This window comes from Plecotus auritus, assembly GCF_963455305.1.
Source record: "Plecotus auritus genome assembly, chromosome: 7".
NCBI classification, from domain to species: Eukaryota; Metazoa; Chordata; class Mammalia; order Chiroptera; family Vespertilionidae; genus Plecotus; species Plecotus auritus.
The window spans coordinates 173,358,387-173,371,496 of record NC_137774.1 but is presented as its reverse complement, the minus strand read 5'-3'; positions in this window follow the sequence as shown (position 1 = coordinate 173,371,496).

Genomic DNA, 13,110 nt, shown 5'->3' with positions numbered 1-13,110 from the left:
TCACTTTGGTTAACGTTGCCTCCTTTTGATGAAAGCGGGACACGATGCAGGGGAAAAGCTGAGGTCAGTAGCTATAGTGTATTGTTTCATATCAGTCTGGTTGGGAGTTGAATGTGTTTAATGTTCGCTGGAGCTGCAGATGCCAGAGGACTTAAACTCCTTGAGTGTCCTTGTTTTTGTGTCCCCCGTTGTCTTAGGGCTGTCCTAAGAACTTCTCCTTAAAGAGAGTCCGTTTTATTATACAGGTGCCATAAAGTCTAATGGTTGATCTCAGTCTTTTCATGGGCCTCTGTCTCTGGACTGTGACTTTCACAAGTGTTTCTCCAGGAGTTTAACCCAAGAAAAAAAATCCCACTCTTGACTCCCTTCTTTGGCTTTAATTTTTCCAGTTTAGTGCCTTGAAGCCCTTATACCCATTGAATTTGTTCTTCTTCTTCTTCTTTTTTTAATCCCGTAGATGAGACAGGAAGACTAGAGGGAGCTTTGGGGTGGGGGGTGTCCCTCACGTAGCTGATATGGGATCTGGCAGTCATTTCCCTTGGAGAACAGATCTTTGTTCCAATGAAGGCTCTGAGCACATTTCACAATGATTACTCTTCCCTTTCCCAGCCAGGTCCGTGAAGGGATCATCACCATAAAAGTGGTGTGAAGGGATCATCACCATACAAGTCTGGGGTCTTCCTAAGACTGTGGCAACCAGGGAGTTTCTCATGCTCACACTGCACCCACCAGTCCTCCAGCAATTTGTCAAAATTACTGTTTAAGTATTGCTTCCAGGAAAGGTTCAGGTGGCTTTTGCTCCAGGTTAAGCAGGTCTTGGCTGTAATGCTCAGGATTTGCCTGTATCTCTAGATTTTAAGAGTGTCAAGTCACTTTGCAACCCCACTTCTCTGACGGATTAAAAAAATGTCACTGGTTTTCAGTTTGCCAGCTTCTTATTTCAAAATGGAAGTGACAACTTCCAAGCTCCTTGTGTGCTGAAGATAAAGCTGGAAGACTCCGTATATTTTACGTAATAAATCTCTATTGAGGAAAGGCTTTATTTGTCCAGCATCCTAGGACGTAGACTTTGGTGCACTGTACTAATTATGTTTTCCTTTGGGTAAATTCCTTGAGGAGAGATTTCTAAGTCGAAGGGTATGTACATTTTAAATGTACTCCAGAAGATGTCCTCAATTTATAATTTAACTAACATTTCACAGAACTGGTTTTCCAACATGTTGGGCCTTTTGATCTCTTTAGAATTACTGTGGTATCCACTGAATCTGAAAGCTGGGATGGGGAGAAAGAACAGCCAGATTCCCTCCAGAGCATCATCCTCAGTCTAGGAGTCACTTGAAATACCAATCCAAGATCTCTTACCATGGGTTCACAGAGAACACTCCCTTTAAACAGCCGTTTTCTGTCAGTGATGGGGGGCTGTAAGAGACACCTGCTATGGGTATTTTTCTTCTCTCTCCCTCAAGCAGATTGGGGTAATTTTCTCCACTTTACATAAAAGCAGAGATGAAAAGCTACAGTTCACAGGAGTGGTAAACAGGAGGAGTAAGATGTCCGTCTCTTGCCATCTCCATTTCCCAGATAATGAATGACTTTGAAGGTACAGAATATATTTCATCAGGTAGGGAAATGCTGGAATTTCTTCTTGAAAAAGAGAATTGGAAAACGGGGAAACATGGACATTCTGCTGTCATGTTAATGATTACAGGGGGGTATTTTTAAACAGGTTAATCAATGATTTATCCGGAGTGATTAAGTCATGAGTGTAACTGAACTTTGCCTCTTGCCTCAGTCCTTCTGCCAATAACAGAGCTGAGTTTTGTAAGAGTTACTGAGGATAAATAACAGTTTTTCCAAAGTGATCCCGTCCCTTTCCCAACTCATTCAAAAGCGGTAGAATGGAAAGACATGGACACATTTGGGGAGAGTTTCAGATGAGCCCTAATGGACAGGGATTGCTTTTCAGAGTGCATTGACTATGAAGGATGGCGTGTGCAGGGTGCCTGGACGGAGGTGCAGAGAGGGCAGGTGTACCGGGAGAGAACAGCTGCGTGGAGATGTGGCTCAGATACTGTAACCCTGCAATCAGCTTCATGCCGTCATGATTTTCTTGAAAAATTGTGCAGAGTCCAAGTCCTTTTGTTTATTTATTAGGACAAACGCTTTGGACAAGGTTCATCTGGAGTGCTGGACTCACTATAATTTAAAAGTCAGTCTGGTGAGACCTGGGGGCACGTGGATTGCCTCCGTCTTTCCACTGGACTGTAATCCCCAGGATGGAGAAAGCGTGCCCTAATGCTGACTGCGTCCTGGCCCAGGGCCTGGCCCCCAGAGCTCATCAAGTGTTGCTCAAAAATGGATGTGGTTGAATGACTGACAGGTAACTGAGTAAGACTCATATTGAAGAGGAGGGGCATGGACATCCAAGGCAATGTCCTTTTGGTAGAATGTATGGCAGACATAGTTTTGTGCACAGGCCCTCTCATAACAGTTGGACTTCTCCAGTTCTTTATCCCTTGAATTTCACAATCAAAGCATATTGTTTTCCCCAATCACAGCAGGATGGCATTTCTTAGAATTTGCCTCCCTAAGTCTGGGGTTGCTCTTGAATGAGGAAGAGTTGCCCCTGGACGTGGGCCCTCAGATACAGTAAATTACCTTTAATTATATCTTGTTCCTATAATAATTATTTCAGAATTGGCTGATTCAAATGGCAAAGACATTTAGATTGAAAAAATAAAAAAATAAAGGAAAGGTGCCCCAGTTGAAAAAAAAAATGGAACTGATTTGTTACCTAAAGGAAGAAGTTTTCAAATAGAATGAGAACACAGAAATCTAACCACAGTAGTGCCCTTATTCATGGGGGATGTGTTTGCTCCAAGACCTCCAGTGGATGCTTGAAACTGTGTATTGAACCCTATGTATATTATGTTTTTTTCCCTATAAATACATACCTATGATAATGCTTAATTTATAAATTAGACACAGTAAGAGATTGACAAGAACAAATAATAATAAAATAGGACAATTATAAAAATTTACTGTAATATAAGTTATGCAAATGAGGTCTCTATCTCTTTCTCTGATGGCTACTAAGGGGCTAACAAGTGGGTAGTGTATATAGTGTGGATCTGCTGCACAAAGGGATGACTGACATCCTGAGCTAGCCGGGGAGGAATAGCGTAAGATTTTATCATGCTACTCAGAACAGTGCACAATTTAAAACCCATGAATTGTTGATTTCCGCAATTTTCCATTTAACATTTTCAGACTCCAGTTGACTGCAGGTAACAGAAACTGTGGGTAAGGGGGACTATTGCATATGCTGTCTATAAGAGTCACACTCAAAACATAATTGCATAGAGCAGTTGAAAGTAAAGGAATGGAAAGAGGCTCACTAGAGAATTACCACTGGAAAGGAAGCTACTGTAGCAATACCAGTATCAGAGAAAAAGATTTTAAGACAAAGAGAATCAGTAAGATAGAAGAGATCAGATTTAACAACGAAAGGGATAACTCATTAGGAAGATTGAACACTTAAATCTATTACACCTAATAATATAGCCTCAAAATATATAAAGCAAAAATTGATAGTATTAAAGAAGAAAGAAGACTTTCCATAATCCCAGAAGATTTTAATGTACAGATCACTTCAATAAAAAGATAAATGTTATAAATGCAAAAATACTAAATAAAATTTTAGCAAATCTAAGGCAATAAAGTTTGCAGAAATACATCATGACCAAATAGAATTCATTCCAAGAATTTGAGGGTAATTTAACATTTAAGTATTTTCTCTAATTCTCTATAATAATTTACATATCCTATCTAATAAGGAGGGAATATGCTAATTGACTGCCCTGCCCTCAAAGATGGCGGCGCCCACAGCCACAAGATGGTGGTGCCCAGTCCCCTCAGTCCCGCCAGGGTGCCTGCCTCCCGAGTCCCCCAGTCCTCTCAGCCCCCCAGTCGCCCAGGGCCGGCCCAAGGCACAGGCAAGCCTCTGATGGCAGCTGCCCAGCCAATGCCCGAGGTGCAGGCAAGCCTCAGATGTTGGCTGCCCAGCCGCCCAGAGCCGCCCGAAGCTCAGGTAACCAGGGCCGCCCGAGGCTTGCTCTGCTGGCAGTGGCAGCAGCAGAAGTGTGATGGGGCGTTGCCTTCCCCTGATCTCTGGGTCACCTCCTGCCCCTGAGGGCTCCTGGACTGTGAGAGGGGGCAGGCTGGGCTGAGGGACGCCCCCTCCAGTGCATGAATTTTCATGCACAGGGCCTCTAGTTGAATTAATAAGAAAGAAAAGCCATATTACCTTATCAATAGATACAAAAAAACAACAACAAACAACCAAATCTTTGAGAGCATTTAAGACCAATTTAAGATAAAAATTATTAGCAAATTAGAAATAGAAAGGAATTTCCTTAATATCACAAAGAGTATCTGCAAAAACCTACAGAAAACATTTTACTTAATGGTGAACTTTTAGTAGCGTTCTCTTTAAAGTCAGGAACTCTGCTTCTGTTCAACATTGTACTGGAACGCCAACCCCAAGGAATAGCTCTCAGAGGGAAGTGGAGGGGCAGGGGAGCAGGAAAGAGAATAATAAAACAACTTATATGCATGCATAGCCAAGGACACAGACAATAGTGCAGTGAAGGCCTGGGGCAGGGATGGCTGGTTGGGTTGGGGCAGGTTAGAAGGAGTCAATGGGGGAAAAAAGGGCCATATGTAATACTTTCAACAATAAAGATTGAAAAACAAACAAAAAACCAAAAAACTGGGGACCATGAGGACAGAGGTAGATAAACAGACCGCTGGAATGGAATAGAAGCCCAGGCGTAGGACTCAGGCATATGCTGAGACTTGGAAGATCACAAAGATGGCATAAAAAGATAAGCAGGTAAAGGATGAGTTCTTCAGATGTAGAATGAATTCCTTAGGACAGTGGTCGGCAAACTGCGGCTCGCGAGCCACATGCAGATCGCGAGCCGCGGTTTGCCGCTCTGTTGACTAATGAGTTTGCCGACCACTGCTTTAAGACAATGAAAATTAAAACAGCAACAGTATATCATTTTATGCTCATCTAATTGTCAAAAATTATAATATCTGACAATACCGGGTAACAATTAAGGAGAGAATGGAAACTCTTACACTGCTGACTAGGGAATATATCGATGCAACTGCGTGAGAGAACAACTTATGAGTAGAGAGGAAATGTTGACATAGGTGTTCCATATGGTCCAACAATTCCGCCTCCTCTCTGTGTATGTCCTGGAGGAAGCTTTGCAAATACTCACAAAGTGAGACTTGCTTAAGAATGTTCATTGCAGAGCCACTTATAACAGTGGGAATGGAAAGGTAATGGCTACAAGGATTCACAGACAATTTGTATACATGTATACAATGGCATACAGCAGGTAAAACCAACACACTGGAGCCATTGGGATCTCAAAGCCCCAGTGCAGAGAGAAAAGAAATCAAGGTGCATAACAACATACGCTGTTATCTATGTAAAGTTCATAACATCCAGACTATTTATATGTGTACTAGAGGCCCGGTGCATGAAATTCGTGCACGGGGTTGGGGGGGGAGTGTCCCTCAGCCTAGCCTGCACTCTCTCCAATCTGGGACCCCTCAAGAGATGTCTGACTGCCCACCCACAGCCACGCCCACCAGCCACGCCCACCAGCCAATCAGGAGGGAATATGTAAATAAACCCAACCAAGATGGCTGCAGCCACAGAGAGCAGGAGGGAGGCTTGGGTTTCCCTGGCAATGGAGGAAGCCAAGCTTTCTGCCTACCCTTGCCGGCCCAGGCCTCCACTCAATGCTACAAAGTTTCAATTATAGAAGATAAATAAAGCCCAACAGAAATGGCGGCAGCCATGGAACTGTAGAGAGCAGGAGGCTAGGTTTGCCTGTGGTGATGGAGGAAGCCAAGCTTCTGCAGCCCTGGCCTGCTTTGGCCTCCGCTCCAGGCTACAAAGTTTCAATTATAGAAGATAAATAAATCCCAACAGAAATGGCTGCTGCCACGGAGCGAGCAGAAGGCTTGGCTCCACTCCAGGCTACAAAGTTTCAATTGTAGAAGATAAATAAATCCCAGATACCAGGACCTCCACTTGGGTCGCCAGGGGGCGTGGCCGGCCTGCAAACCACCACAGGCCCCTCGCCCAGGCCACCCCACACCCCAAGGGAACCCCCACCCTGATCCGGGACACCCTTCAGGGCAAACCAGTTGGCCCCCACCTGTGCACCAGGCCTCTATCCTATCTAATAAAAGAGTAATATGCAGATTGACCATCACTCCAACACACAAGATGGCTGCCCCCATGTGGTCAAAGATGGTTGCCCCCATGTGGACACAAGATGGCCACCACAAGATGGCCAGCAGGAGAGGGCAGTTGGGAGGGACCAGGCCTGCAAGGGAGGGCAGTTGGGGGCGATCAAGCCTGCAGGGGTCGGCAGTTAAGGGTGACCAGGCCAGCAGAGGAAGGAAGTTGGGGACGACTGGGCCTGAAGGGAAGGGCAGTTGGGAGGGACCCAGGCCTGCAGGGGAGAGCAGTTGGGGGGGACCAGGCCTGCAAGGGAGGGCAGTTAGGCGTGACCAGTCCTGCAGGGGAGGGCAGTTAGGGGTGACCAGGCCGGCAGGGGAGGGCAGTTAGGGGCAAATAGCCTGGCAGGGGAGCAGTTAGGCATCAATCAGGCTGGCAGGGGAGTGGTTAGGGGGTGATCAGGCTGGCAGGCAGAAGCAGTTAGGGGCAATCAGGAAGGCAAGCAGGAGAGTAGTTGGGAGCCAGCAGTCCTGGATTGTGAGAGGGATGTGCGACTGCCCGTTTAGGCCAGATCCCACTGGCAGTTGGACATCCCTCTAGTGGTCCCAGATTGGAGAGGGTGCAGGCTGAGCTGAGGGACACCCCCCTCCCCCGTGCATGAATTTCATGCACCGGGCCTCTAGTCTTCTATAATTGAAACTTTGTAGCCTTAAGTGGAGGCCAAAGCAGGCCAGGGCTGCAGAAGCTTGGCTTCCTCCATTGCTGTGGGCAACCCTAGCCTCCTGATCTCTCCAGCTCCGTGGCTGCCGCCATTTCTGTTGGGCTTTATTTATCTTCTATAATTGAAACTTTGTAGCATTGAGTGGAGGCCTGGGCCAGCAAGGGCAGGCAGAAAGCTTGGCTTCCTCCATTGCCAGGGAAACCCAAGCCTCCCTCTTGCTCTCTGTGGCTGCAGCCATCTTGGTTGGGTTTACTTGCATATTTCCTCCTGATTGGCTGGTGGGCGTGGCTGGTGGGTGTAGCGGAGGTATGGTCAATTTGCATATTACTCTTTTATTAGATAAGATATTATGTATGGATATTAGGGGCAGAAATAGAATAGTGAAAACAAATTATAATTATAAGAAATATTCACCATGCTCTGTTAACTGTAATGGTTCTGTTCTGATTAGAGAAAGCACATTCTAATCTGGCTGGGTGTTGTGAGCCCTGGGACATGGGAGCGCTCATCAGAATGCCGTCCATCCTCCTTTCCTGAGAACTGCCTGTCATTGGGGAAAGATTTACAATCTTGTGGCCAAAACCATCTAGTTTGGGAGGCACCTGCTTTTTACAATCCCCAGCCCTATCACTTGTAATCTGGTCCTTGGGTGTCCAGAAGCGTCCACCCGCTGTGACCACTCCCCGCCGGACCCCCCGCCGGACCCCCCGCCCTCCGCAGCCAGCATGACTTGTAACTTGTTATGATTATCCCGTGGCCACTTTCCCATGCCTGAAATTCCTGCTTTCTAATGTAATCTTTGTCCTTCTATCAAATATAAGCAGCTGGCTTATGGTGGGGCAGAGCAGGTGGATGACCTTCTGCTCTCCCATGCTGCCGGCAGTATTAGAATAAATGCTCATATATGATTCAACCCTGTCTCTGCTGAACTGGCTCAAGTAGTGACAGGCAGCTGAACCCCTTGGTTGTTCGGTTACAGATACACATAAAGAAACATTTCTTAAATGGTCAGGAAGAATATACAACAGCTACAAAACTGCAATGACCTCTGGAGAGAAAGATAAAAAAATTTGATTACTGAGAGATGTACATTAATGCAACTGTGATGTTTCATTTATTTAAAAAACTAGAGGCTCGGGGCACGAAATCTGTGCACTGGGGAGGTGTCCCTCAGCCCAGCCTACACCCTCTCCAATCTGGGACCCTCAGGGGATGTCCCTGTGGGATTGGGCCTAAACTGGCAGTCAGACAGCCCTCTCACAATCTGGGACTGCTGGCTTCCAACCTCTCGCCTGCCTACCTGCCTGATCGACACCTAATTGCTCCCCTGCTGGCCCAATTGCCCCCAACTGCCCTCCCCTGCTGGCCCAGTAACCCCCAACTGCCCTCCCCTGCCAGCCTGGTCACCCACAACTGCTCTCCCTTGCTGGCCTGGTTGCCCACAACTACTCTCCCCTGCTGGCCATCTTTGACCACATGGGGGTGGCCATCTTGTGTGAGGGTGTGAGGGTCAATTTGCATATTACCTCTTTATTATATAGGATGGTAGAGGACAGATGTGATGAAATATTAATTTGTGAAATGTAAGTGTTGGTAAGTGGATAGTTGTTGTATCACCCTCTGTAGTTATCAAGTGTGTGCAAAATATTTTATGCAATAAAGAAAAGATCATAAATGGAAGATTAAATCACAACTAGAGTTTCACATGAAGAGGGAAGATAATTCTCGGTAGGAAGAAGCAGACAAAAGGAAGTGTGGCTCCTTGGCACTGAGGTGTATGGCCTAAGTCTCCTTTGGGAAAGTTGAGTGCAGATCAGATTTGGAACGCATCCTTCCGATTGTTCCCGTTGTTCCCAGAAGGCCCCAGGAACTCCTGAATGTTTCCAAGCATGTGTGCGCATTTAAGGCTTGGGTCTGGCACATAATAAAGATGGGGAAAAGAGAAGATGGAGAAGTTAGCTGGCTTGGAAGCAAGATGTCAGTTTTGATTTAGAATTAGGAGGAAAATAAAATTAGGGAATGTGTTGAAAGACGAACACAAAACATGTGTGTCTGAAAAAAATGCCTGGGGTGGGTGTTCTAAGACACAGATTTTAGCATGGGTCTGGGTACTTTATTTCCAGAGACACTTGAATGCTGTTTCCTCCTCCTTCTCCTTCTCCTTCTCCTTCTCCTTCTCCTTCTCCTTCTCCTTCTCCTTCTCCTTCTCCTTCTCCTTCTCCTTCTCCTTCTCCTTCTCCTCCTCCTTCTCCTTCTCCTTCTCCTCCTCCTTCTTTTTAGGGTCCTAATAAAGTTTGTTGAAGCCAAGACAAATTTCTCAAAGTTACATTTTCCCCCCTAAAATACATGGTTCATAAGCACATAAACAGAACCTCCCAAAGCCATCGCTCAGGCAGTAATTTATTGGTTCAGTTGAAACTAGGCATTGCGGCCATGGCAAGCAGTTGCTCTGAAAGAGATCTGAAAAATGCATCACGAGGCTACATGGTTCAGTAACAACATCAATACCGATCATGTGAAGTAAGACTACTGGCAGATGTCATTTAAGCTCATCTTGGATTTTCAATGACTGATGGAGCGAAGGTGTCACCTTAAACATGTACCTGTGACACAAATTCTTTCAAACACATCTGTACATGCGGTAACAAAAACTCCTGAGCTCCCTTTTCTTATACTAGTGCTCGCCAACTGACATCCATGTGGTGTTTTATTTGACTAACGCCCTACAGCTTTCTCTTAAAAATTTCTTTATCACATTTAAAAAACATCTGTGCCTCAAGTCAGTTTGTAAGCTTGGCTTTGAATGTGAACCTGATCAATAACAAGAGAAAAAGTCCTTAACATGGACAGCGGGGTGGGCAGGGCAGGTTGTAGATAGATTTATGGTGTCGCATGTCTTTGACAATCGCAGTACCAGGCTCAGTTCCACCTGCGTGGTCTGGGAAGGTTCTCAGGGGTCAACCCGCACGAATCTGCTTCTGTGGCCCGTGAGGTCCCTGTTGGGGGCTTTGCAGTAGCCTCATTTCCTGGACCCTCTCCAGTTTCACCTTACACCCCACCCCCAAGCCTTCAAGGTTTCTAACTAAATGGAAGTTGTATCCCCCAGTCCCTAAAAACCAGAGGAGATTTAGAATGTATAAAGCTTGGCTAGCAAGTCACAGGGAGTCGGGTGGGGTTAAAGTTGCAGATGCAATCCTGGCAAGATGCGGCAATACATAATTTCCGTTTTCTTTCAGAAAAGCACACGCAATGGTTTTGGAAAACTAGCTACATATTACTTCTCCAGCTCCTCGTAAATTATTCGAATGTTGTGTCTGGTGGCTGACCCTCCAAATTCTGCAGCTTAAAGTGAAAGTGCGCCCCAGTATTGGAGACAGATGGCACCCACCTAAGCACGGGAGAGTCCCCGTTTCTTTGACGGAGGCCAAGTTGTGGGCTGCGATACGCAGGGAAGTCTTCATGGCCCCAGAGAACATGGCATGAGAGAACCAGGAGGCAGAGGAGAGTTTGTAAAGCAAACCCCAACCAGGTCCTATTTCTGTACCACAAGCATGAGCAGCAGCCAAGATTTCTATGTCCAGAGTCCTTAATCTGAGGGGTTTCATCAGAAAAGATGTTCGTAATATGGAAAATTCATGCTGCTTTAAATAAATTCATTTATTATTTTTTTTAATGGTTTGGTCATTCCTTTATTTTACAATATTTAATTTAAAAAAAAAATCTTCACCTGTGGATATTTTCCCATTGATTTTTAGAGAGAGTGGAAGGGAGAGGGAAAGACTAGAAATAGCGATGTGAGAGAAACACATCAATTGGTTGCCTCCTGCATGAGCCCCTACCAGGGCCCGGACCAGGGAGGAACCTGCAACCGAGGTATGTGCCCTTGACCGGAATCAAACCCTGGACCCTTCGGTCCACAGGCTGATGCTCTATTCCAGGGGTGGGCAAACTTTTTGACTCGAGGGCCACAATGGGTTCTTAAACTGGACCGGAGGGCCGGAACAAAAGCATGGATGGAGTGTTTGTGTGAACTAATATAAATTCAAAGTGAAGGAGTGGTGGGGAGAGCAAGAGAACCAGATAGAACAGCCGGATCCGGCCGGCGGGCTGTAGTTTGCCCAAGGCTGCTCTATCCACTGAGCCAGACCAGCCAGGGCCGTTTCACAGTATCTAAATGAGCTTCTCTGATTTGCTCCCCATCTTCATGTTTCATCCCCCTTTAGTTTGAGCAGCTTGTCATGTGAAAGGGCAGGCAATGGGGGCTGTTATGTTTGCAGTCGTGAGGAAGGATGACGATAAAGGAGGAAAACGGATTCAACTTATACCAACAATTTCTGGATAACAGATCCGATTGCAGCAAACATTCCTCAAGAAAGTTGTTTCAACCACACACATGATATTCTGTTCACTTCCATGTCAAATAAAAAAAAAATAGAGGAAGGGTAGGCAAGGGAAATAAACATTTATTGAGCCAGGCACTGAGCTGGGAATTTTAACATGAATAGAAACATAATGACCGTATTGTATTGGGACATCTACGATTTTGTTTGGCAAGCGTTGTTTTTGGCGTGCAGAAAAGATGAAGATGTTAGGATAACAGCAGTTAGCATAATCTCCCATACGATTGACAAAGCTGTAACTGTCCACGTTGTCTCCTCAAAATGGAAAGAGAGGAAGGAGTAAATCCACAGAAAACAGAAAGCACAAAGTTCAATAACCAAAGATTTACAGAATTAGAAATGCAGGATAAATTGGATGATTATCATCTATAATTCTTTAAGGCTAAAAACACAATTGTCATTATAATAAGTACATGCAGAAATAAAATTTAAAAATCGAAACAAGGTTATGATATATGATTGACTTTTCTCATACCGTAATATATTTGATGTATAAAATCAAATAAGGAAAAGATTTATTTCTACGTAGAATTAGAGGAATCTAATTGTGAGAGAGAACATCAGCATGACTTTGGGCAACAGGTGATTTATAATTAGGAAAAAAGTCTGCTCTCTGGTTTTGTTGGTTTTTCATCAGTGACTTACTATGTGTTCTTTCTGGTCCTTATTCACCATCCAGTTTTTAGTAGATGTAAAAATGGCTCTTGAGACAGCCTAGCATAAACCTGCAAAATGGTGAATTAGAAGGTGTAGTCTCATGTGAAAACAAACCTATCCAACACCCACTTAATGGTGAAGAATTCTGCTTGGCATTTTCTAGGGAGGAGACAAAGCAGAGGTAGTGGTAGCTTTGAAAATATGGAACTTGATGCTATCACACAGTCTTTACTTCATTATGGCTTTACAGAAGACACAAGCTGCTTCAACATTGCTTTGGTTTCCACAGCAGACTCTGAAATTTTAAAAAAATGAAGGATCAAGCTCAAAAGCAGGCCTCATGATGCCAACAACACTCAAGAAGCATCAGAGGTCACAGGAAGCAAAGCTGAGGGCTTGGCTGACTTTCAAACAATTGTTGGTTGTACTCTAAACACGTAACACCCCAGCTCAGCTGTACAAATGGCATATTATACTACTTCTACACAAAGATTAAGAAAAAAATTAGTGTAGTCACGGTTTTAACAGAATTATATGATTACATATTTCCTTCGGTTTTGTTTTACAGACACAGATACAATCATATTGAAACTAACATATGAATAGATTGTAAGTCATTAAATAATTATTTTCATTTGCATAACATGAGTTTCACAACGTGAGGATTGACTATATATTTCAATGTGTCATAGAGTTTTTGTACCACATAAAGCATTATAATGTAAAATAATATAATAGTTACTTTAAAGTCAGGAATATCACATGGCAAATACAACAAATATACCACTGAAAAAGAGTCAAAGCATGAGACATGACATCCTTCGTTCTAATAATAAGCAGCTTTGAAGAAAGGACAAGAAGGGGAGGTAGTTACTTTGAAAAATTAAAAAACCATTTCATCAGGAATTTTATAAAACAAATTATTTCTCAGAAGTATCTCTGCCATGTAGTTTTTCAATTTCAGATAGCATAACAAAAAACACTTTATTTCCCTCCAGGACTTGTGAAATTTGCATGGAAAAACTCAGACTATATTTTGAAGTTTATCCAGGTGACGCATAATT